Genomic DNA, 23,724 nt, shown 5'->3' on the forward strand with positions numbered 1-23,724 from the left:
TGAGTTCAGTTCTCAGCTCTAACGTGAAGTGTCATGCATCGCAGTTTTAAGCTGTAATTCCAGTACCAGGGAGGTGGAGCCAGACTGGTCCCAGGGAGTTGATAGTAAACCAGTTCAGCTGGGTTGGTTATCTTGGGGTTCAGTGAGTGATCCTGTCTTGTAAAATAATGTAAAGAAAGCAGTCAAAGAAGATACTCAGTTTCAACCTCTGGCTTCCTCATGCATAATGTACATGCATACACAGGAACTCATAGACACAAGAACATATACACAAACAGAGTGTGGTAGGGGGGATTTAGTAATAACTGAATATTAATATTATATTAATAACCCAATCTGCACTAAAAATATACTTCACTTGAGTATTTTTGGTAGTTTGACAAGCATTTCTATTTTCATAACTAGTAACAGTAGTAAAGAACAAACAATGTGATATGATAAAAATATAGAGTAGAAGGCTAGCAAGACAGTTCAGCAGGTAAACATGCTTGCCATCAATCCTGAAGATCTGCGATCAATCTCCTGGACCCATATAAAGGAAGAAGAATAGAACCAATGCCACAAAGTTTCCCCTGATCTCCATATGTGCACCTTGGCATGTGCATGACACAAAAAAATTAATAAATGTAATAAATGTTTTTACATAGGTAGAATAGACACAAAGTTCAATATGACCTTCAAATAGCATATATGAATTATGTGCGTAACTTAGGCATAATTATGTTTCTCTTCATTTAAACATATTTTTAAAGAGTTATTTATTTAGTTTTTGTATCTATGAGTGCTCTATCATCAGGTACAACTTTATGCCAGAAGAGGGCATCAGATCCCACTATAAATGGTTATGAGCCACCATGTGGTTGTTCAGACTTGAACTTGGGACCTCTGGAAGAGCAGCCAGTGCTCTTAGCTGCTTAGTCGTGTCTCCAGTCCCCATTATTTTAAAATATTTTTGCTTGACTTTCCAGTGAATAAGCATTTGACAGGTGCTGGCTTCATCCATGGCTTTAATTATAATGCCAATATAGAGCATTAATGGGTTTTTAAAATCACAGATATATAAGATGGGCATATCTAAAGATGTAATATGCAACAGGAAAGTTATATTAATAAACCTATATTATGTTAAGGATTTCTGTTAAGCAGGTTTGAGCTGTTTGTATCCCACAAAGGCTGTAATTAGGTAAGTATGTAGTTATGTATAGGAACATTAGTCAGCTTCACCATAGCAACCATTTTATTATCGGTGTGTGTTCAATAACATCATGTTCTAAACCTCCAATACTCACAATAAGGTTTGTTTCTTAAGTAAAAATGAGGAATATAATTATCCAGAATGTGCTTGCATAAAATTGTGCTTGTTGTTTCTCCAGAGGTGAAACACATAGCTGGGTTCCTATATTTTGCCTAGAACCCTGCTCTGAGGTCCTCATCGTGCTATTCTTTTTTACAGTTTTGCAACACTGCAATGTACTGAGGTCACTACCACAGTGTGCACATGAGTCTCAGGTACCTCACACCAAACAAACAAGCTTTTGAGAAAAATGAACAAAAGACAGACAGAATTTTTTTGTTCTTAACAAAAAGTATATGCCTCATCAGATACAATTTCTACTCGTAGAGTAATGTTTTTTTTTTCTCATTTTAATCTACTAGTCAGAGATCTTAGGAGTGTAGCAATATTTCTAATATCATATTTTACTGAGGAATTTCAAAATACTTTATAGGTTATTACAGAATGAATAAGTTTGTGACCCCCACAAAGCAGCTAGGGGCCATGTGTTATTTATATTCGCTTTACCCAGGGAGAAACTGAGAGAGAGAAAGGTTTAGTGGTTTGAAAAAGGTCATGGAATGAATCACTAGTCATTCTCAGGATGAAAACTCAGACCTGGGGAGCCTGGATTACTGCATGCACAGTCCGTGTGGCTCTTCTCTGCACCATGTAGATGTAATTCTGAATGGTCTTATTAAATAAGAAACACAGAGCCAAATGCAGATTAAAAGCCCAAGAGGTCAGAGCACTAGCAAATAGCCCTTAGCTTACCAGCTGCTGCGGTCCTTCCCCTGAGAAGAGAGCTACTTCCTGTGTGTCTGTATTTTTATTTTTATTTTATTTTATTTATTTTTTTTTTTTGGTTTTTCGAGACAGGGTTTCTCTGCGTAGCTTTGCGCCTTTCCTGGAGCTCACTTGGTAGCCCAGGCTGGCCTCGAACTCACAGAGATCTGCCTGGCTCTGCCTCCCGAGTGCTGGGATTAAAGGCGTGCGCCACCACCTCCGGCATGTCTGTATTTTTTATTGACTTTCTGTTCTGCCTTCTCATTGGTTCTAAACCCAACCACATGACTTACTTATCACTGCCTGTCTATACAGATCTCCAGGTCTCTATGGTTGGTATTGAGATTAAAGGTGTGTGTCACCATGCCTGGATGTGTCCTTGAACACACAGAGATTCTGCCTGTCATGTGATTGGGATTAAGGGCAAGTGCAACCACTGCCAGACTTCTGCTAAATGGCTTGCTATTAGCTCTGACCACCAGGCAACTTTATTTATTAACATATAAATAAAATCAAATTTCAGCACAAATAAAATATCACCATAGCAGGGATAAAATTTAGTCCTGTTTTTAGAACAAGAACCATCAGAATTTCAAGAAGATGCAATGATTCCTAATGGTTTTGTTTAATTAATATGTTTATCAATTCACTGTGTGTGGGTGGGTGGGTACACCACTTTGCAGATGGAAGTAGAGGTATACATGGAGCATCTCCCTCAATTGCTCTCCAGGGCATCTCATTTAAATCCCTCCAGTTTGACTTCTCTGGCACTCTGGCTTGCCCTTGAGTCCTGATATTATTGTTAAGTGGGTTACCAGGCCATGCCTGGCATTCATGTATGTTCTAGGAAGACAAATTCAAAGCCCTCACACTTGTATGGTAAGCAGCCTTCCTCAGTGAGCGTTATCTCCCTAAACTGCCCCCAATGTTTCCCTTATCTGCTTCTATTCACCTCCTTTCTACCATACTCAACATGGTGAGTTTCCTGAAAGCAAGCATTTCTTTGGCTGTTGGATGGGGCACACAGAGAGCTGGGGTCAAGTACCATTCTCCTCAGATGATCTGGATGACTTCAGGAGGCTAAGTAGAGCTGGAAACAGCTAAATGTTAGAACTCATGTTCTTTTATCTAGGAGGCTGTCATTTCCCAAAGGGATGGAGGATTAATCAATCCTTCAGTTTCCAAGCCTCAGAGTACTTGGCTCAGTCATACATACATTTATATAAATGTTGACATGCTACACTATTATAAATGTTACCCATAAAACTTCCAGATACTTCTTGTGTCATATTTTTGAATAAGAGGGCTAGTATCTAATGTTTACATGCTTTATTTCATCTTACCTCAGTTTTATGTTTAAATTATTATATTTTCATTATTTATTTCCATTAAAGTGGTGGTGAGCAGAGGGAGGGGTCTAAGTATAACATGCAATCACTAGATCTCTCCTTCCAGCACTTGGAATTCAGTGCTCCAACTCTGATGATCCGGTGTTTGGCGGCAGGTGCTTTTACATGCTGAGCTGTCTCTCCAGGCCTGTTATTCTCATCAGCTCATACAATGATGAGATTAGCAACAGCAAGCCTCAGAAGTCTTGTCTGGCTTTGAAACAACACAATTTGATAGACTGCAAGCTTTGAAAAAACCCAGCGAGCATCATCTTAGGATGCTTCCCAGGTTTCTAAGCTGCCCATTAAATAGGCTTCAACTTGAGACCCTGCCTCAGGTAACATGGCTGCTACAGTTTATCTATGAGTAGGGTCCAAGTAACTTGAACCTATACACATATGAATATATACACACATTCACCTTCCCACAGATAATTTGTTTATAGGATGGGATATAATTTCTCTATCTCAAAAAGCACTCATGTCATAGTTGTGGCATTCAAGAGAGAGCTATGCACAGGCACCTCTGACTGACACCATCTTTGCTGCATATTGGCTGACATGGGAATGACCTTGGACTTGGGAATGGTTCCTTCAGTTGACCTTGAACAGGATTGTTGAATTTTCTGTACCTCAGTCACTTTATATGCAAAATAAGGGTAATGAGACCTAACTTAAATGCTGGTTATATGAATTAAATGGCATAGTATTAGTATCATTTATTTCATGAATTAAATGGTATGGTGTTCTCCACAATAATGTTCCACGTTAATTAAGTGTTCCAACAAATAAAGCCTGAAAAACTTGTCTAGTGTGTGACCATTTTTTCACCAGGTTTTTAGAGGGAATTGCATAATCAAATTAATGCAGAAATATACCTCTAAAAGGTCCATTGAGATATTTACTAGAATAGTCTCATTCACAATCTTTTTGTCTTTTCTTATAAAGATATAAGGGAGAGCGCTTTGCTTAGGTTAACTAAAAGGCTTCATTCTCTGCATAACTGCTTAACCCATGGAAATGCATTCTGTGGTGATTTGAATAAGAATGGACTCCATAGACTCATATGTTTGATTACTTGGTCTCCAGATTATGGAACTGTTTGGGAAGGATTAGGGGATGCAGCCTTGCTGCAGTTGGTGCTTCACTGAGGGTGGGCTATGAGGTTTCCAATGATTGGTGCCATTCCCAGTGTGCTCTCTGCTTCCTACTTGCAGTTGGAAATGTGAGGTGTAGTTCTTCCTGCCACCATGCCTTTCCTCCATTGTCATAGACTCAGACCCTCTGAAATAGTAAGCCCAATTAAATGCTGTCTTTTTGTAAGATGCTTTTTCATGGTGCTTTATTATATAAATAGGAAAGTAGCTAAGATATATATGTGCTTATTAGATAAAGCATAACTTTATTCTTCTATCATCAGTCCATTAAACACCCTCCCATCATCTGAAATATCTTTTCAATTTATACTGTTACACAAAAATGAGGGAAAAAATGTACAAAATTGTTAGCAGGGGAAGGCAGAGATGGTTCGATTCTTTAGAGAGCTAGCTGCTCTTGCAGAGGATCCAGTTTCAGTTCCAAAAACCTATCTGGTGGCTCACAAACACCTCAAAATCCAGTTCCAAGGATCTCTTAGCCTTTTCTGGCCTTCACAGATTTGCACACAGCACACATATATACACTCATGTAGCCAGACATTTTCCTGTGTCCCACAGCCACTCAGTCCCAAATAAATACCATGGGAAATAAGATTTTTATCAGATGCTTAATGGATAATTAGCCTGACAAGTGTTACAATACTATAGAAACAGGTTTGAACAGTGAGGACAAATTTTTAATTGGTAAAGCATGTTATCCCTCTTGACAAGTTGCACAGACACTCATTTTATATAAAAGCAGCTTATCAAATAATACTCCAATGACGAATCACTGTTCAAACCTGTTTCTATAGTATCGGATCACTTGTCAGGCTAATTAACCATTAACCATCTGATAAAGATTTTATTTCCCATGGTGGATGTAGCAGAATAGCACACAACCACAAGGAGGGGCTGTCTTCCTGGTAGATGACGATCCCTGGACCAAGTGCTTCCTGCATTCCCACGCTGCACTCTCTCATCCTTTGTCCTCTGTTGCCCTCCTTGTCACGGTGTACCCTAAGTCCTGTCTTTCTGTCCACGCATGTCTGATATGAGGCCCACTCTCCTCGCTGCAGTCAGTGGTGATCTTTACCTCCCCGTGGCACTGATCTAGAGTGTTCCGACAATAGAGCGTTGGCCCATTCACCATCTCTCTTTCCTTTGTGCTGATTCTTGACAACGTCAGCTACTGCACCGAAGCCCTTACCCAGCCGCTTCCGGCTTAGTCGGCCCCTCCACACCGGAGACTCTTGGTCCACAGGTCTCCAGCAGACATTTGATGTCCCCAAGTCACCTTTTGAAAAGCAAGGCTGCCAGGGTTTATGTTTTCGTTCTTAATTTCTGAATTCTCTCTTTTAGATATTCAAAATAGAACGGTATCAAAAAAGGATAACGGGGCAGTGAACAGAAGAGGAAAATGGCAGCAGTTTAAACATGTATCACTCCATTTCCTACATGGATTTTAAACACATTGAGTTTTACAGTGTTTCAGGCAGAATAACTGACATAAACAACTTTCAAAAGAGAAGATTGTATTGGTTCATAGTGTCAGACAGTTCAGTGCATGGACATTTGATCCCACTCCATACACAGCATTAGAACAAACAATACAAGTCTCTCTCCGTGTGTGTGTGTGTGTGTGTGTGTGTGTGTGTGTGTGTGTGTGTGTGTGTGTGTGTGTGCATTAGTGTGGGATTGCACTTGTGGGTATGGTTGCATCTTCGAGTACCTTCTGCTCTTTGGTTTGAGACAGGGTCTCTACTTGTCTGGAGTCTTGAGCCAAGCCAGCTAGTCCATGAGCATCAAGGTGTCCTCCAGTTCCCACTTTCCTTCTCACACTGTTGAGATATTGCTGGTCTTCCTCCAGCCCAGCACAGGAGCTCCTTACTTTGTGGAGAGAGAAAGGGAGAGAGAAAGAAGGAGAGAGCATGGGCAAGATATAACCAAGGACGTCACCTCAGTGACTTGCTTTCCTCAGCTGGATTCTACCTCCTAAAGGTTCCAGAACCTCTCAAAATAGTGTCACTAACTTCAAACCAAATATTTAATACCTAAGCCTATGTGCTCAATCTGTATTCAAATCATTACAGACTCCAAGGTGGTGAGATTACTAAGGAAGTGCCTTGGGAGTTAATTAGGTCATGAGCTTCCATCGTCATGGATGGGGTTCATTAGCTTATTTTAAAGAGAGAGAGAGAGAGAGAGAGAGAGAGAGAGAGAGAGACAGACAGACAGACAGACAGACAGACAGACAGACAGACAGACAGACAGAGACAGAGAGACAGAGAGAGGGAGAGAGAGAAAGAGCTCACAAAAGCTCAAGGAAGGGATATACACTCTTACAATTTTTCCTGTTGCTATTGTAAAAACATCATGAAAAAGCAAGTTAAGGGTTGAGGAATTTGTTTTGGCTTGCAGTTCAAGGGAACAGTCCATGATCAGGATGTCACCTTGGCAGGTGATGGACACTGAGCATTTTCAGATATGATGCAGGACAATGAATTTATTTTGCTAGTGCTCAGCTCACTTTCTTGTTTTATACAGTCCAGGATCTCAACCAGGGAAATGGGTGCCACCCACACAGAACTGGTCGTCCCACTTCAGTTCATGTAATCAAGGAAACCTCTCACAGACCTGCAGAGGGACCATCTCTCAGGGGACTCTGGAGTTAGCATCTTCAATACTTTCCACAGTGTGAGATGATGAATCTAGAGTCAACCGGAGACAGTCTTCTGTGAACGAGTTTTAACTGGGTTAATTGAAGTGAGATGACCCACCCTAACTGTGTGCAGCATCTTCTGGGTGAGGCCCATCAATTATACAGATGTTCTGGTGAAGGATTTTTGCTTTTTGTCTGCTTCCTATCGCCTGCTGGTGCGGATGGCTGTTCTGTTTCTGTAACTGCGCTGCTGTCTGCTACCACTCGAACCCGGCTCTGAAGACCAGCAGCTCGTGGGAATCGGCAGGCTTTCCAGTCTCATTTGGGACTCCTGAGGCCTCCAGCCCCCTGGACAAAGCAACCAACTTCTCTGCAGTATAAACGACAGACATTGTTACACTATTCAGCTTATTGCATAAGACAATTTAATAAATCCCCTTTAACACATGTCCACTCTATTGTTTCTTTTTCTCTAGAGAACTCTGATAAATATAATAGCTGATATTTATTTTTCTGACCTCTTTATTGGGAAGTAATCCTGACAGTATTTTATAGGATTGGTGGTCTGCAATGCTGCTCCCTTATCATCTTGACTCTGTGATTCCACTCATGCAGCCATATTCAAACCATAAACTAGTGAGTGGGGATTAGTGCCAGGAAGGCTCTATTCACAGATTCATATATATTTTAATTGCATGAGATTTTTATACATTATAGAATTAATATTTTTGTTCTAATTACTTGAAAACTTTAGTTTAGCCTGTGGGGTATATGAAAACAGAAGATAAACTAAATTTGAGTCCAAGGATGCATGTACCTGCCTGCTTTAGAAAACAACTACAAGGGACCCTTGTGAGGTTCAGTAGAGTGATTGCATACTTTGCATGGATCACTGGGGTCTGTCTCCAATACTGTGGAAAAAACTGCATGGTTGCACATAACCTGTAATCCCAGCACTGTAGAGGAAGGTGGAGGCACGATCATCAGAAGTTCAAGGTCGTGCTCAGCTATACAGGGAGTTTAAGACAAGCCACGTCTACATGAGACCTGTCCTAAAATAAACAAAGAAAACTCAAAAGGCAGAAAATTGCTATACGTGGCTGAGAGCTGGATCAGGAGGCTGACTATCGGGAGTTTACTCTCAGTTCTTCCCTGGAGTATACCAGTGACCTTGACCTCCTTAGACGCCTCACAGACAGCTCCGGTATTAAGACTCCAGGTCCTCTTCCTGAATCTGATGGGCAGTCACTTAAAGACCCTCCACTATGCAGTGGAGGCATGTGCTTTGTGTTCAAGAAACTCTTCCATACTGGAAGGTGGATCCTGAGCTATGTAGGCCAGGTAAGTGAAGGCAGAGCAGATAATGGGGAGTGACAGAGTACGTCTCTTTCATCAAGCTGGCCTTTTCTGAAACATGGAGACCCATTTCATTGCTAATCGTGGAATAGAAATCTAAGTTGAATTGTGTTATAGTTTTAAACTAATGTTACCATGTTTTCTTCTAATGCCAGTTGCAAATATTTTCTCTTTTCTATCTCAAATAACTGAAAGGTCAGCTGCAGCATGACCTTGTGAACATCGCATCTGAAAGCGTTGGATCCAGAGTCTGTTCACTGCAGATAGGACTGCTTTTCGAAAGTGCTTCCACCAGGAGCACAAACCATCTGTTTCCTTTGGTGATACAGTATCTCAGTCCACACCATGGTTCCAAATGAATAATGGAGATTGGTTTTCACAAGTCAGCTTTATCTGCTGCAGCAATGATTAATAACCCCAGAGCCAACCTTGCCTATAGGAAGAGAAGAAACACATGAAAACAATTTTGTGTATGGGGGAGCTGAATCCAAATTTTGCGAGCAAGATTGCAGTAAATGCAAGCAGATGCCATGGGGTGGGCAACTTTTCCATTATGCAGAAGAAGGGGAAGATTGTGGGCCGTCACAGTGTTAAGATTGACTATCAGTTTGACAGGATCTAAGGGACAAACCTATGGACATGTCTGTGAGGGTGTTTCCATTTTTAAGTTATTTAAAGTGGGAATATCCAGTGGGTAGCACCAATTCATGGGCTTGGAATACTAAACTGAATAACAAGGAGAAAGGGCCAAGCACCAGAATTCATCTCTTCTCTCTCTCTCTGTCTCTCTCTGTCTCTCTCTCTCTCTCCCTCTCTCTCTCTCTCTCTCTCTCTCTCTCTCTCTCTCTCTCTCTCTCTCTCTCTCTCTCTCTCTCTCTCTCCCTCTCTCTCTCTCTCTCTCTCTCTCTCTGCTTTCTGGCTGAAGATATAATGGGACCTGCCCCCTTCTGCTCCTGCTGTGATTTCCTCATCACAATAAACTGCACTCTAAAGCGGAGTTAAAATAAATTCTCCTTTCCTATGTTGGGTGTTTTGTCACAGCAACAGGAGAAGGAGCTGTCTTGCCTACTCCCAATTTTAAGTGCCCCTTTCTTGAGCAGGGTTATCATCCCATTTGCTATCATCTTTTCTTACTAAAATTAAATCTAATTGTTTTTTTGGAATTTGGCTGCTTCTTTTTCTTTCTAATACTGAGGGAGTAAAATAATTAGAAAATGTTCTCTGATTCTTTAAAAACTGATACGTATTATTAAATTCTTTTATCTTTGGCTCACTTATAATTATTTTTATCAGTGCTGGAGGGATGGATCTTGCAGAGGACTATAGTTCAGTTCTCAGCACCCATGTTGGACAGCACACAACAGTTTGTAACTTTAGCTCCAGAAAATCTGATGTCTTTACCTGGCCTCCTTGTACACTGAACATATGTGGTATAAACTCACAGACATACACATACATACAAATAAAACAAACACTTCTATCTATGTATCCTAGGGGTGCCGAGTTGACCCAGAGACCTGTCTCCTCTACATCTTGCTAGCTCTCAGTGCCATCACTGTCTTGTTTGTGCTCTCTGCTTCTGATTGGCTTATAGGCAGTCAAGAAGGTGAGTAGTAGAAGCTCACTGTTCTCTACATTTGCTTAGTGCTATCTCCATGTCCTCATTCATAGAACCATTCAGTTATTCCACTCTGTATCTGTCTTCCTTGCTTGCTTTTTCAATCACTTTTTAGTGTGTGTGTGTGTGTGTGTGTGTGTGTGTGTGTGTGTGTGTGTGTACATATGTGTCTGCCATGGAGGCCAAATGACAATGTCAACTGAGCTGACATATTAGGCAGCTGTCCTGTCACATTCTCTGAAACCAGTACTCTTACCTCCTGGCCATCTCCCTGAGCCTTATTTAATTCCATAGGAGAGCTGCTTTATCTCTTTTTCTTTAAGCCAATTTACCTTCTGTGTTTCTTCAGGTGTTCACTGTTTGGAGTACTTAGATTCTTTTGTTTGTTTGTTTGTTTTTAAGTATTGGAGATTGAACCCAGGATCTTAAATTCCCAGATCCTTCTTTTTTCTTTCTTTGTTTTGAACTTTTAAATAAAGATCACTAAATTGCTTAGTTGTAAAAGCTGGCCTTGTACTCACATTGTTGCTCAGGCAAACTTTGGACTTTCCATCTTCCTGCCTCAGATTTTCCAAAAGATATCATAGGACTATACCACTAGCTTGTTTAGATTTTTTGTTTGTTTAGATTTTTATCTAGCATCTCAAAATATTTTCTGTAATGCATAGATAGCATTACTTATGAGGAAGTCCTAATGAGTCCGGGCTTGTTATGGTAGTTAGGATTCTTAAAGGAACAGAAATGCCATGCCAGAGGCAAGGGCTTTATTATGCAGATTGGCTTAGGGGCCAAGAAGCTCTACAGTATCCAGCCATCTGTGGTGATAGTTGAAGAAAGCCATACATGAATTCGAGAGTGTGCAAGCCTGAAACCTGTGAGCTCCACCCATACAAATCCTGACAGATAACATAGCCACCATCACGACTTACATAGCCAGACCCAGAGAGCAAATCCTCTATTGTTTATGCTTCCTGTTTATTCAGCCCCTCAGCAGAGCATGCATTGACCACACACACTGGGGAGGGTAATTTAATTTAGCTATTCATCATAAAACATAAAAATAGAAACAAAAACAAACAAACAAACAAAAAATAATGTCCAGGTGTGGGGAGGATGGAGGGAAAGAGCACTGGGAAAGACAAATTGGAATCAATGTAGGGGATAAGGAGTGGGCAGAGAGGCATCTCTGGGATGAGCTAGAAACCTAGCACAACGGACACTCCCAGGAATCTATGAGGGTCATTCTAGCTAAGATTCCTAACAATGGGAGATACAGAGCCTGAATTGGCCATCTCCTATAACCTGGTAAAACTTCCAGTGGAGGGATTGGGACCCCCAACCCAGCCACATAACTTCTGACCTACAATTTACCCTACCTACAAAATATGCTGGGACAAAGGTAGCTCAGAAATTATTGGAGTGGCCAACCAGTGACTGGACCAGCTTAAAACCCATACCATGAGTGGGATCCCACCTCTGACAATGCTTGAAGGGCCAGGACCCAGAGGCTGGACAGCCCAGAGACCTAGAATAAAACCAAATGTGACTGGCAAAAAAGAAAACAAAAGTTAATAAAAGGATTCCTAGCAATATTCTGCTATAGTCCTAGATTGTGGCCTAGCCCAGTTGTCATCAGAGAGGCTTCAACTGAGCAGCTGATGGGAACAGAAGCAGAGACACACAGGCAAACATTAGGCAGAGCTCGAGAATCCTGCGGAAGAGAGGGAGGAAGGACTATAGGAGCCAGAGGGGCCAAGGACAACAGAGGAAAACACACAGAATTAACTGAACTGGGTTCATGGGGACACAGAGACTGAACTGCCAACCAGAGAACTTGCATGGGAGTGATCAGGGCCTCTGCACAGGTGTCCCAGTTGTGTGGCTTGGTTCTCTTGTGGGACTCTTGGTAGAGCCAGCAGGGGCTGTCTCTGACTCTGTTGCCTGCTCTTGGCACCCTTTCCCCCTGCTGGGTTGACTAGTCCTGCCTTTATAGGAGAAGAGGTCCTTAGTCTTAGTGCAGCTTGACTTCTCATGGCTGGCTGATATAAGTGGGAGGACTGTACTTTTCTGAGGGTAAGGGAGAGGGTGTGGATGGTGGGAAGAAGGAGGAAGGGGAAGGGACTGGGAGGAGAGGAGGGAAGGAAGGGAAACAGTGATCAGGCCAGGAAAATTAATTAATTGATTGATTAATTAATAAAAAAATTAAAGAAACAATGTCCAGAATCAACTCACAAATATATCCAAAAATGGTGTTTAACCAAACAGCTGGGCTCCCAGGAAATTAGAACCACGTGTGCCAGACATAGCCAGTTTCACTCACCTGTCTGCCTAGGCTACCTATTGAGTTCCTGGTCAGTGAGTGAACCTGTCCCAAAACTATGAAGCAGAGAGCACTGAAGAACTCCATTGAGAGTTATTTCTGCCATCTACATTATGTACATGTGCTCCTCTCCCCATACATGAATGATACAAAATAAGAACAAGCACATGCATGCATACACACACACACACACACACACACACACACACACACACATACACACACACACAAGAAAAATGGGCTCAAAAGCACCCAGATATGTCTAGTAGGTCCTCAGAGGTAAAAGGGACAAGAAAGCAGAAAAAAAAAGAAAGAAAGAAAAAAGAAAAGGAAAGGAAAATTGTGTTGGGAGCTTCTATGTCTTAATAAGATAATGAGTGACTCTTCTAACTGTCATTTGATTATTAGATGGATAACGTGGTAAATGCTAGCTATAGACATTATAAACATTAGACTGAATAAAATGAATTACCCAGGAACAGCAGTGCATGATTATAATCAGATTAAAAGATCAGAATTTGGTATCCTTTGTCTTCACACCACAGAATCAAGTATATGAATGGGATAAGCACCATATTATGTCTATTGATAAAATGTTATCATGGGATGAACACAAAAGTGTAGAGATCAGGGTAGACCCTGCTCTAGGCCACTTATCATTATACCATATATATTATATCATAATATTATAAAGTGTCTTGCCCTGGGTGATTCCAGTTGACACAGAAGCTTTTGGCTCCACTTGGAGTACAGACAGTGGCAGCATTGTTTTGTATTTTGTTTGTGAATACAGACACCACCAACTGTCCATCACAAAGCAACCCTTTCCTAAAAGTTAAACTAATCCATGTAGGATGTGAGCACAGGGGTGAAGAGCAGGGCTGGAGAGCTGGTGGCTCGGCGACAAAGAGCACTTACCATTCTTGCAGAGAGCCTAACTTCCATTCCTAGCAAGCACCAGAACTGGTGGTTCACAACCACCTGTAGGGTCCGACTACCTCTGGCCTTCATATGTGTGTGCACACTCATGCATGTGCCCACACTCGCACACATATAAATAAAAATACAAACCAAATTTTAAATCATGTGAGAAAAATGGTCTTTATAACATGCCATTTACCTATGCTCTATACTTCTCTGGATTTTATTATGTGTTTCTTGCTTGATATTGTTTGCATTGGTTGTAGTTCCATCTTATCTAGGTCATTATCCCTCATTATTCCTGGACAATAATTGATAACCATTCTTTTCTATATAGTTTTGTATTAGTTTAGAACCTTCTTATTTAGACAAAAAGGGGGAGATGTAGTGGGTAGCCATTCCAGCTTGGATCTGGAAGTTCCAACCGCCATTGAGACTCTGGCAACAGTCACACCTACGAGGCGGGGCCAGTGGAGGCGCCTGGAGACCCAAGATCTGGATGGGCAAGCACTCTCTCTGTTCCAGGATCCTGAATGGTGGAGGTGGACCTAGCAGAGCTCCAGAGAACACTGCTGGACTGCAATACACCTTCCTCAGACCCTGCAACCTACCTATCCCTTAATTTGTAAGTTACCCACTAAATAAATCTTCCTTTTAACTAAGTGGAGTGGCCTTAATAATTTCGCCAATATCCACAGTCAGTATGTGCTGGGCCAGCCAGCCCCCATGGCAGCCCAAGGACAAAGCCTGGGACTTGTCCAGGCCTGCCCCAAAATGGTAACTGTAACCCCCAACCAGTAAATTCAAAGATTACACAGCCTCACCCAATCTATAATGCCAAGGCTTGTACCACCCTACTTGTGGTTTTTCCCTTTAAAACCCCCTCAGCCTGAGAGCTTAGGGCTGTCCTCCTCCAGCTACTATGTCGAGTGTTGGCGACCAAGCCTGGGCTTGCTTGTTATTAATAAACCCCTGTGTGTTTTGCATCAGATATTGCCTCTGTGGTGGTCTTGCTAAGGGGTCTTGCAACATGGCCACAACAATTTTAAGCTGAAAGGCTTTTATCTCAGGTTGGCAAGGGTGGAGGTGGGGTAGGGGTAGGGGTGGGGGTGGGGGTGGCAGACAAGCCAGTAGGCCTGCAAGTTCACTGTCTTTCTTACCTAGTCGTGGCACCTTTCCTCTGTTTGCCTATCGGGGAATCTACCTACATCTCAGTTCCCCAGTACAGCACTTACATCTGAACTGCAGGAAGAGCAACAAGAACTCATAATGACCTCCAGGGCTTCTGCTCAGCATGATCCCACTGATTGATGTGGTCTACTTGAGTAACCGTCCCTCTATAAATTTCAGATTTCATCCATTCATCCCCCTGGACCCAGCCTTGCTCCTACCTACTAAAAGTTCTCAGGTGTGAGGTTCAGGAGAGACACTGAAACTGGCTGCCTTTTAGAGAAGAGTTATATTAGAAAAGTTATTAATGCTGTGAGCAGACAAGCAGACAGTTAGGCAGAGGCTCCTGCAGAAGGTTCTAGCCCATTAGGCAAAGTGGGGAGCTGCTCCTTACAGCTCTCAGTGGAAGGGGGAAGGTTTCATACACCCAGGCTGTCTCTGGTTCCCCAGTGTTCCTTTCTCTGCTGCTGGTATAAAACACCCTGAACCAAAAGTCACTTGGGGTGGAGGGCTTACTGTTCACATTTCTCAGTCACAAACCATTATCAAGGGGAGCCAAGGAACTCAAAGCGGGACTTGAAATGATACTCGGCACTGGTGGTGGCACTGGTTACCACAGAGAAATGTCATGGTCACTACAGAACCCAGTACCAGTATTCAGAGCTTTATTAGGAGGAAGGTGGAGTGGGGGGAGACCAAAGAACCAGGCCTAGAGAAGGAAGATGGTAGGGGAAGAGACAGGGAAGAACACAGAGAGAGTGAGTCTGCATCTGGCTTTTTAAGGGTTTCCAGGGAACATGTGCAGGCAGACTTATGGAGCTACACCACGCATGCACTGATTGTGCCTCCATGCCACGTGTACGTGATCACCAGTGCACATTGATGACATAAGATGCAAGACCCTTTGCTTAACTCCTGAACTGCACATGGGTGGTCATGCAGCTGGAGTGAGGGCAGAATTCTAACAGGACTCTGAGGTGGGAAATGAAGCAGAAGCCATGGAGGAAGGCTGCTTGCTGTTTTTTCTCTATGTCTTGATCAACTTGTTTTCTTGGACAACCCAGGATACCCTGCCCAGGGGTGGCACTGCCCAGAGAGCTGTGGTCCCTCTCACATCAATAATTTATCAAGAAAATGACCCCACAGACTTGCCTACAGACCAACCTAGTAGAGACAGTTATTCAGTTGAGGTTCCTTTTACCAGAAGTGACTATAATAACTCGAGAAAAGCTAATTAGTAGATCAGGCAAGAGCCATGGAGAGGGGGAGAAAAGGTAGTCTCTGGTAGCTTTTGATGGCTTGAGTCTGGAAATCTCACTAGAAGTGGGAAAGCCAGGCGCCTCAGGAGTCCTTCAGGAAGTTACAGACTCCCCAGCAGGCTCTCAATCAGGAGATTTTTCAACAGCTGTGATGTCATGCAAGAGAGAAAGGGGAAGGCTCCTGCAGTTATCACAGCTGGAGCAGAAGTCTTGTCTGGATTCTAACACCTAGTTGGCCTGTACTTCTGCAGGATAGCTCAAACCTGTGATTTGGCTGGCCCCTTCTGCCAACCCAGCACCTCAATTCTCACCATGAGCAGAATCTCTAACTGGGCTATTATGCTGCCACTACCAATAGTAACTCCCCTGCAGCAGTAACAGGTTTCCTCCAGCAAGGTGGCTTGGAACATTTCATGATTCTGGGAAATAACATACATGCTCTGAGAATTCATGTTAGTAATCTATATTGAAACATTTATGTTTACCAATGGCCAGCTGAAAAGGAAAAACAGACTTGCTGCATAGGTTACAGTCAATAAAACATTCAGAGCTCATTAATTTATTGTTACTCAATAAATTCTAACAAGTGTGGTTGTTTCTGCATGTTCACGACCAAACCACAGACAATACCAGATCACTTCTTCCATTTCCTGTATTATGTAATCAAGGGAATTATTTGTTACAGAAAGTTATATAGGAAGGTTTTGAAAACATACACACAAGAACATGTGAGCGCACAAAGAGACCAGAAGAGATCCTCAGATCCCCTGGCCAGAGTGAAAGGTGTTTGTGAAGCACCTGCTACGGGTGCTTGCTGGGAATGGAAGTCTGGTCCTCTGCAAGAATGGCATGGTCTAGCAGAGCTGTGCAAGATAGAGATGAAGAATACTAGGTGCAACACAGAAAATTCTAGACACCAAATAAGAAATAGGTAAAGATCAATGGGAATGAGATTCGCTAGAATTTGCATTTGCATGACAAGGAAGGTCATTCTTGCTCTGGGTTTGGGTGGGACTAAAGACAGTCTTGCTACAAACAATAGGATTTTCTTCTAGGGCCACTGAGAAATCCTCTCTCTCTCTCTCTCTCTCTCTCTCTCTCTCTCTCTCTCTCTCTCTCTCTCTCTGTGTGTGTGTGTGTGTGTGTATGTATGTGTGTGTGTATTCCATCAACAGTTGATGGACAATTTAGTTCAAATATTTGACTGTTGTGAACAATGTTGTCATTGTCATGAAAATGGGGACAAACATGGTTTATTAATATGCCAATTTAAATTATTTTGTATATATATATCCACATATTCTATTTCTGCCTATTATGGTAATGGTATGTCTGAATTTTAGAGGAACCTCATAGTCTTTTGCACTACAATGTACTAATTAAAATCACCAACACTGAAAAAGGATGCCTATCACTTCTCTTCCTCGCCAGACCTTAGCTTCCATCTGTAAATTTGGAGATAGCTGTTTATACATGGGTGAGGTTGTAATCGATCTGGAAGAAATGAAATTATTCTAAGAAGATACTTGTGTCTCTCAATCTGATTATCCCAGAGAAATGAGAATCTCCCCACAAGTCTCATACTATGAGGAAAAAAAGGCACCACCCAGATGGGGCAGGACTTATCTCCCAGGAAGAGGCTTCACATAGTTCTAAGAACTTGTCACCTTGCAGGCTGCAGCTGAAGCTCAGACAAGGATGGGAAAACAGTGGACAGGACCACACCATCACAGTCACTGCTTACATGTTCATATTTGTGGCCCTGGATTTAAATTTTTAATCTTACTTGAAGACCCCAATGACGGACTTGTGGGTTCCCTGAACCTCTTTGCTCCTCTTTCCAGTGTGGCCACATTGAACCAATCTTTGCCTTCTGGTTTTCCTTTTAAATTGGCTCCTTTAATTGGCTTATTGAGATAGGTGTTCAGACCTGGTTTGTGGTACAAGCTGTGATGCCCAATTTGATAATAATGTCTTAATTTTATGACTTTTTCTCATTTTAAGATGGTATTTTAAAGAATATAAATATAAAATATATGGATATAATAAAGGTATAACAATAAGATACAAGGGTATAGTTTCAATTTTCTCTTTGCTTTCCCTAATTCATATTCTCAGCATTTTCCTTGAAAACCAGTTGGCTGTAGCAGTTCATCTTTATATTCAGGCTCCCTTCTCTGTTAGACAAACCAATGGATTTCATGTGAACCAGTGTCATGCTGTTTCAATTGCTGCAAAGGTAGAGCATTATTTGAAGTCAGTTGAGTAATGCTTCCTATTTGATTCTTTTTCTTTAAGATATCCTTAGTTATTTGGTAATTCTATATGAATTTTAAGTTAGTTTTTTCCCCCTAAAATTCCTTTCTCACTTTGATAGAGACTCACAAACTATGCAGAGGGCTTTGGTTATATAAATATTTTGAAGAGATTAATCTTTCAATTAATGAATTTGATTACCTTTCCTTTTTTTGTATCTTCAGTTACATTTACAAATGCCTTACAATTTCACACTGTAGATGTACTTCTCCTTCCACACACATATCCCCAGGCTAGTCTTGCTGTCTTGAATTCTCTTTCTGATCTTCACTATCAGATGTAATTATTGGCATACCAGCTGTTGGTAAGTAGCTTTTACTCACTGACTTAAAAAAGTATTTATGAATTAGTTACATATGAACACATGGACATGCAGACATATAAGAACATAGAGCTGAAGCACAATATATATTGTAAATGGTGAAGCAATTTTAATCTAAATTGATACATTATACGTTTTGCATAATTTGCAAATACAAATTATAGCTATGTGATTGAGAATTTTTAGAAAAGTATTATGACTGTAGAACTTCTCTCTAAACCTTCATGATTTACTTAGTAGAACTTCAGAGAAGTGGAAAGGTGAAATGTTCCAGGTCCTGAGCCTAATTTCCTTGTCATGGGCAAGTTTTGCCCCCTAAAATAGCCATTTCTCGATCACTACCCTATTAGAACTAACATCTTGTGACTAAAAGCTATTAATATTTTCAGATCTATTAACTTCACAGACTACTAGGATCACCAATCCCAAAGCTAAGAATGCCACTAGAGAGCACCTGAGGCCTTTGGGAGGAGTTTCCTGTCTTACTATGTATTTTAAAAGTACTGAATTATGATTTTTTTGTTCTGTCACTATAAAACTCCATGAAACTGTGCTACATGGGAACATGTAGTCTGGTAGCTGAGCTCCATGTTTCCAGGGCGATAGTCACTCAAATTCCGCTCCAGAATAAAGTATCTCTTTTTCCCTTTGAGATGAGAGCTGTCAGCTTTTTGCATCGACCCCCACATTAGTGAGCATTTGCTGAGTCTTGCCAGGCTTTTCTTAAAATGAGTACGAAACAACTAAATATCCAAAGTCTGGCTTATTGAAACACAGAAAGATCCACCAGATCAAGGCAGTGATAAGAGAGAACTGAACAAGTAGTTGGAGTAGAAGCAGGATGAGCCCAGCTGGTAGGACATCAGACATAAGTTTGTGTGAAAGAAAATATAAATCCAAGAGCTGGAGAGATGGTTCAGAGGTTAAGAGCACTGACTGCTCTTCCAGAGGTCCTGAGTTCAATTCCCAGCAACTACATGGTGGCTCACAACCATCTATAATGAGATCTGGTGCCCTCTTCTGGGGTGCATACATACATACAAACAGAACACTGTATAGATAATAAATAAATAAATCTTTTATATATATATGTTTATTTATATATTCAAACACATGTAGCTCTATGAACTGTCTTTGTAACACTCTTTGAAGACTAGTGATGCTATTGTCTTAAATCTATAGAAATGCGAACTAAGGAAAAGAAAGAGTTAGTGATTTACCACAGTCCACATAGTTAATAAGGTTAAAGCAATTAATTGTAAAGCATGAACTGGGGAGAGAACATAGTCAATAACATGCTTTCCAAACAAGCATGAAGCCCTGAGTTCAGACCTCAGTCACCCATGTGAAAGGCCAGGTGCAAAAATACACGCCTGTAATCCATGCACAGAGTGGGAGGAGAGGGGAAGATCCCTGGAGACCTTGATCACCCAGGCCAGTTTAATAACTGTGCTTTGTTCAGTGGGAAATCTTGCTTCAAAAAATAATATGGATAGTTACTTAAAAAAGCACCCACCACCCATCTTCCACTCCCATATGCAAAAGCACACATAGACGTATGCACTTTCATGCAAAAGTGCACACAGAGACATATGTATACACGTGAACTCGTGCAATATGATTCTATAAAAATAAGTACCACTAGCTATCTGAATCTTCTAATTTTATTCTTTGCAATGTAAATAAATAAAATAATATATCCACATTTGTTTCTTAATATCCATTAAGCATGTGTTCCCAGCCCAGCATTTTGAGCTCTGATGTGGAATCTACCAAAAGAAGGACCTCCAGTTCCTCTACTTGAGCCTGACAGAGTCCATTAATACAGAAAATCTCCAAGAAAGCCTGTAGTAAGAAGAAACCAGTTAACTTTACCAATTAAAGAAACAAAACTTACATGTCATACTACTACTGTTGTCTTTGCACATCTATCAAGAGCCTGTGAGGTGGTATCCCCTTAATTCTACCTTAGGAAGTAGTGCTGAGGTCATTCTTAAATTGGGACCCAGGGGTGATGAAGTTAAACTTCCTTCTCCAGAAAGATCTGCACACTAATTAGCTTTGTGGCGCCTCCTCACGTCTTCATTAATCTCCTTTCTTGGCACCGGTTTCAGCATAGACCTGATACAGACGTCATTTTGAATATTTTTCCACGTTGTTTAACATAGAGAAGATTAATAAATAGGTTTATTGTATCATTGCAGAATATTTCCTGTTAAATAAGCACTGTCCCAAGTATTTCTCCTCAGTATGAAGAAGTTAAAAGTTGAAGATTCAATATTTGGTCTCCTTTTAAATATCCATTTGGAAACTCTGATAAAATGAACCTCACAACTAAATCTACATTCTCTCCAAAGATCAAGAACTATTCCAGAAGGGGTCACATGAAGAATGTGAGAGCCCAAAGAAGAGTGGAGTGCTGTCATGATTTTTAGGATGCTAAGGCTGTGGTGTTCTTGAATTCTCAATGTGTGTGATTGCCAGCATAAGATTTGCACAAGATTGGACCCCTCTGTACCCTGCTATGGAAAGAGGAGTGCTTATGATGATTTATATACAGATAGTGATCGATGATGGAGGGAGAGATGTTTTACGGTAGACATACATGCACATACATGAGTGTATACACACACATACATACACACACACACACACACACACACACACACACACACACACACTTTTGAACCTTAGTTGAAGAGAGCAGGTGTAATGATATACATATCAGGGACTTGTATAGTCTCAGAAGCTAAATCCAAAAGAGTAGACTGGAGGCTATAATTTCATAGAGTGAAAAATGAGACAACTGTGTGATGCTCAGAAGTAGAAAGGTGTTTGTGATGTGATATGTAGAATGGAGCCTATACCAGCTCACTCTGAGATGCTGCTCCTATCCTCCAGTTACCTGCACAGATGGGCCTAGCAGTAAGCTCCATCTGTATGTACTCTCTCTTAAATCTGTTTCTTTTACGGGTATCTTATACATGTGTCAGTCTCCTTTACATCTGTATGATTGGTTGACTATCTGAAAAAGGCACTTCAAAATGGAGATAGAAGTCAAGCACATTTCCAGTTGTAACTATTATAGAATTCAGAGTACTTGTCACTAGCATTGAATTTCTGCCTCCAAAAGCATCGTTAGGCATTAATAGATCAAATAAATCCAACAAACAGTCTTTATCAGCAAAAGTTTCTGGTCTAAATTAGAGGGAAACTAAATTATTTGATCTCTTAAAATGTTTTTTTTAAGTGAGCGTGTGTGTGTGTGTGTGTGTGTGTGTGTGTGTGTGTGTGTGTGTGTGTGTGTGTTTTGCCCTGAAGAAGTTTATATGTCCTATTTATGTACAAGTGCCCAAGGAGACCAGAGAGTGTCAGAGCCCTGGGACCTGAAGTTACAGGCAGTTGTGAGCTGCCTGCTGTGGGTGCTAGGAACTGAATCCAGATCTTCTGCAAATGTGGCAATCACTCTTAACTGCTTACCTAACTCTGTATCCCCTTACTAGATTTTAAAAGTTCTTGTCTACACTGTAGACAATATGCTGCACAGCCTGAGAAATGTGCTTCCCTGCTCCCTCTTACAAGGGGAAGGTACACACACACACACACAAAAAAAAAAATTACACATGCTGGATTTTTGACACTGTTTAACCTCTGTGTAATCTCAGCATGTTTGCCTATATGAATAACTCCATGGGTTCTAACTCATGCACAAACTGATGATGAATATGGAATTTATTTGTCTAAGAAATATTAACTGGGCTTCTACAATTCTAAGCATCAAACTAGGTATCAGATACAAAAAAGAAAAAAAGCATGGTTATTATTAGTGTTAATATATATGCAGAAATGTAGTCTTTTTATAGCATTTGATGCGAGTAGTGGGAAAATTCATACAGTTTTACCAAAAAGTAAAAGAAAAAGAACAATGTGAAAACCATAAGGGGTTGGGAGGACAGTTCAGTTGGCAAAGAGTGCTCTGTGCAAGCATGAAGATGAGGGTGCAAGTTCACTACCCAGCACATCTGTGTAAAAAGCCAGGTGTAATAGCTCACACTTGTAACCACAGCACAAAAGATGTGAGATAGAAGAATCCTCGAGATACCCTGGCAGTAAGCCAAGCTAAGTAAATCAATGAGGCCCGGGCCAAAGTGAGAGATCCTATCTTACAAACAAGATGTACAGCTCTGGAGGGATGGCACCCAAGATTGTCTTCTACCCTCTACATCCACCTACACACATACGAATGAACACACACACACACACACACACACACACACACACACACAGGTGGGGGAGGAGAGTTGGGGTACATAAGCGATAATAAGCGTGGTCATTTGGAAAAGGCTAAACTTATCAATGTCTCCTTATTTACCAAACAAGCACCTTCCATTTGCTCACTGATGTCTTCAAGGCTGTGTGATTCAAGTATACAAAGCCAGAAGCTGCTTAAAGAATGAAACTCTGACAGAGGGAAGCTCTCACATTTCATTTTGTACTATGACATACCTGGATGCATACTTAATTTTTCTGCAAAAAATATTATGCATCATACTTGTTGATCTGACACACACATACAGTTATACTATATTGTACCTATATGAACTCTTAAAGTATTCATTATAAAAAAAAGTGTAAAAATGTTGACCTGAAGGGATGGCTCAGCAGTTGAGAGCACTTGCTGCTCTTGTAGAGAACCCAGGTTCTGTTTCCAGTATCCAGATAGGGCACACCACTACTGCTTGTAACTGCAGGTCCTAGAGGATCAAACACCTTCTTCAGCCTCTGCAGGCAAACACACACACACACACACACACACACACACACACACACACACACACAACATACACTTACACAGATACACACAGATATACACATAAATAAAAGGAAATATTTCAAACTGGAAAGCATGGACATTTAATTGAGATGGGCTAGGAGGAAGACAAAAGGACACTGTCTCTGGACAGACTAACTGCAAAATGACTTCCTCTATGGATGGAAAGTTTAAAAGGCTATTCTTTGTACTTAGAGCCACAGACATCCTGCTGCCAGGGCACCCAGCTTGGGAAACTGCTGTGTGGTGATGCCAGCCAGACTCAAACTCTGGGCTGCCCAGTCTGGCTAAGTCCCAAACCACGAGAGGCCACGCTGAACCCTGACATGGAACTGCTGTCTCTAGTGTTAGTTGTCAGATCACTGA

This window comes from Peromyscus maniculatus, chromosome 11 (genome assembly GCF_049852395.1).
Source record: "Peromyscus maniculatus bairdii isolate BWxNUB_F1_BW_parent chromosome 11, HU_Pman_BW_mat_3.1, whole genome shotgun sequence".
NCBI lineage: Eukaryota > Metazoa > Chordata > Mammalia > Rodentia > Cricetidae > Peromyscus > Peromyscus maniculatus.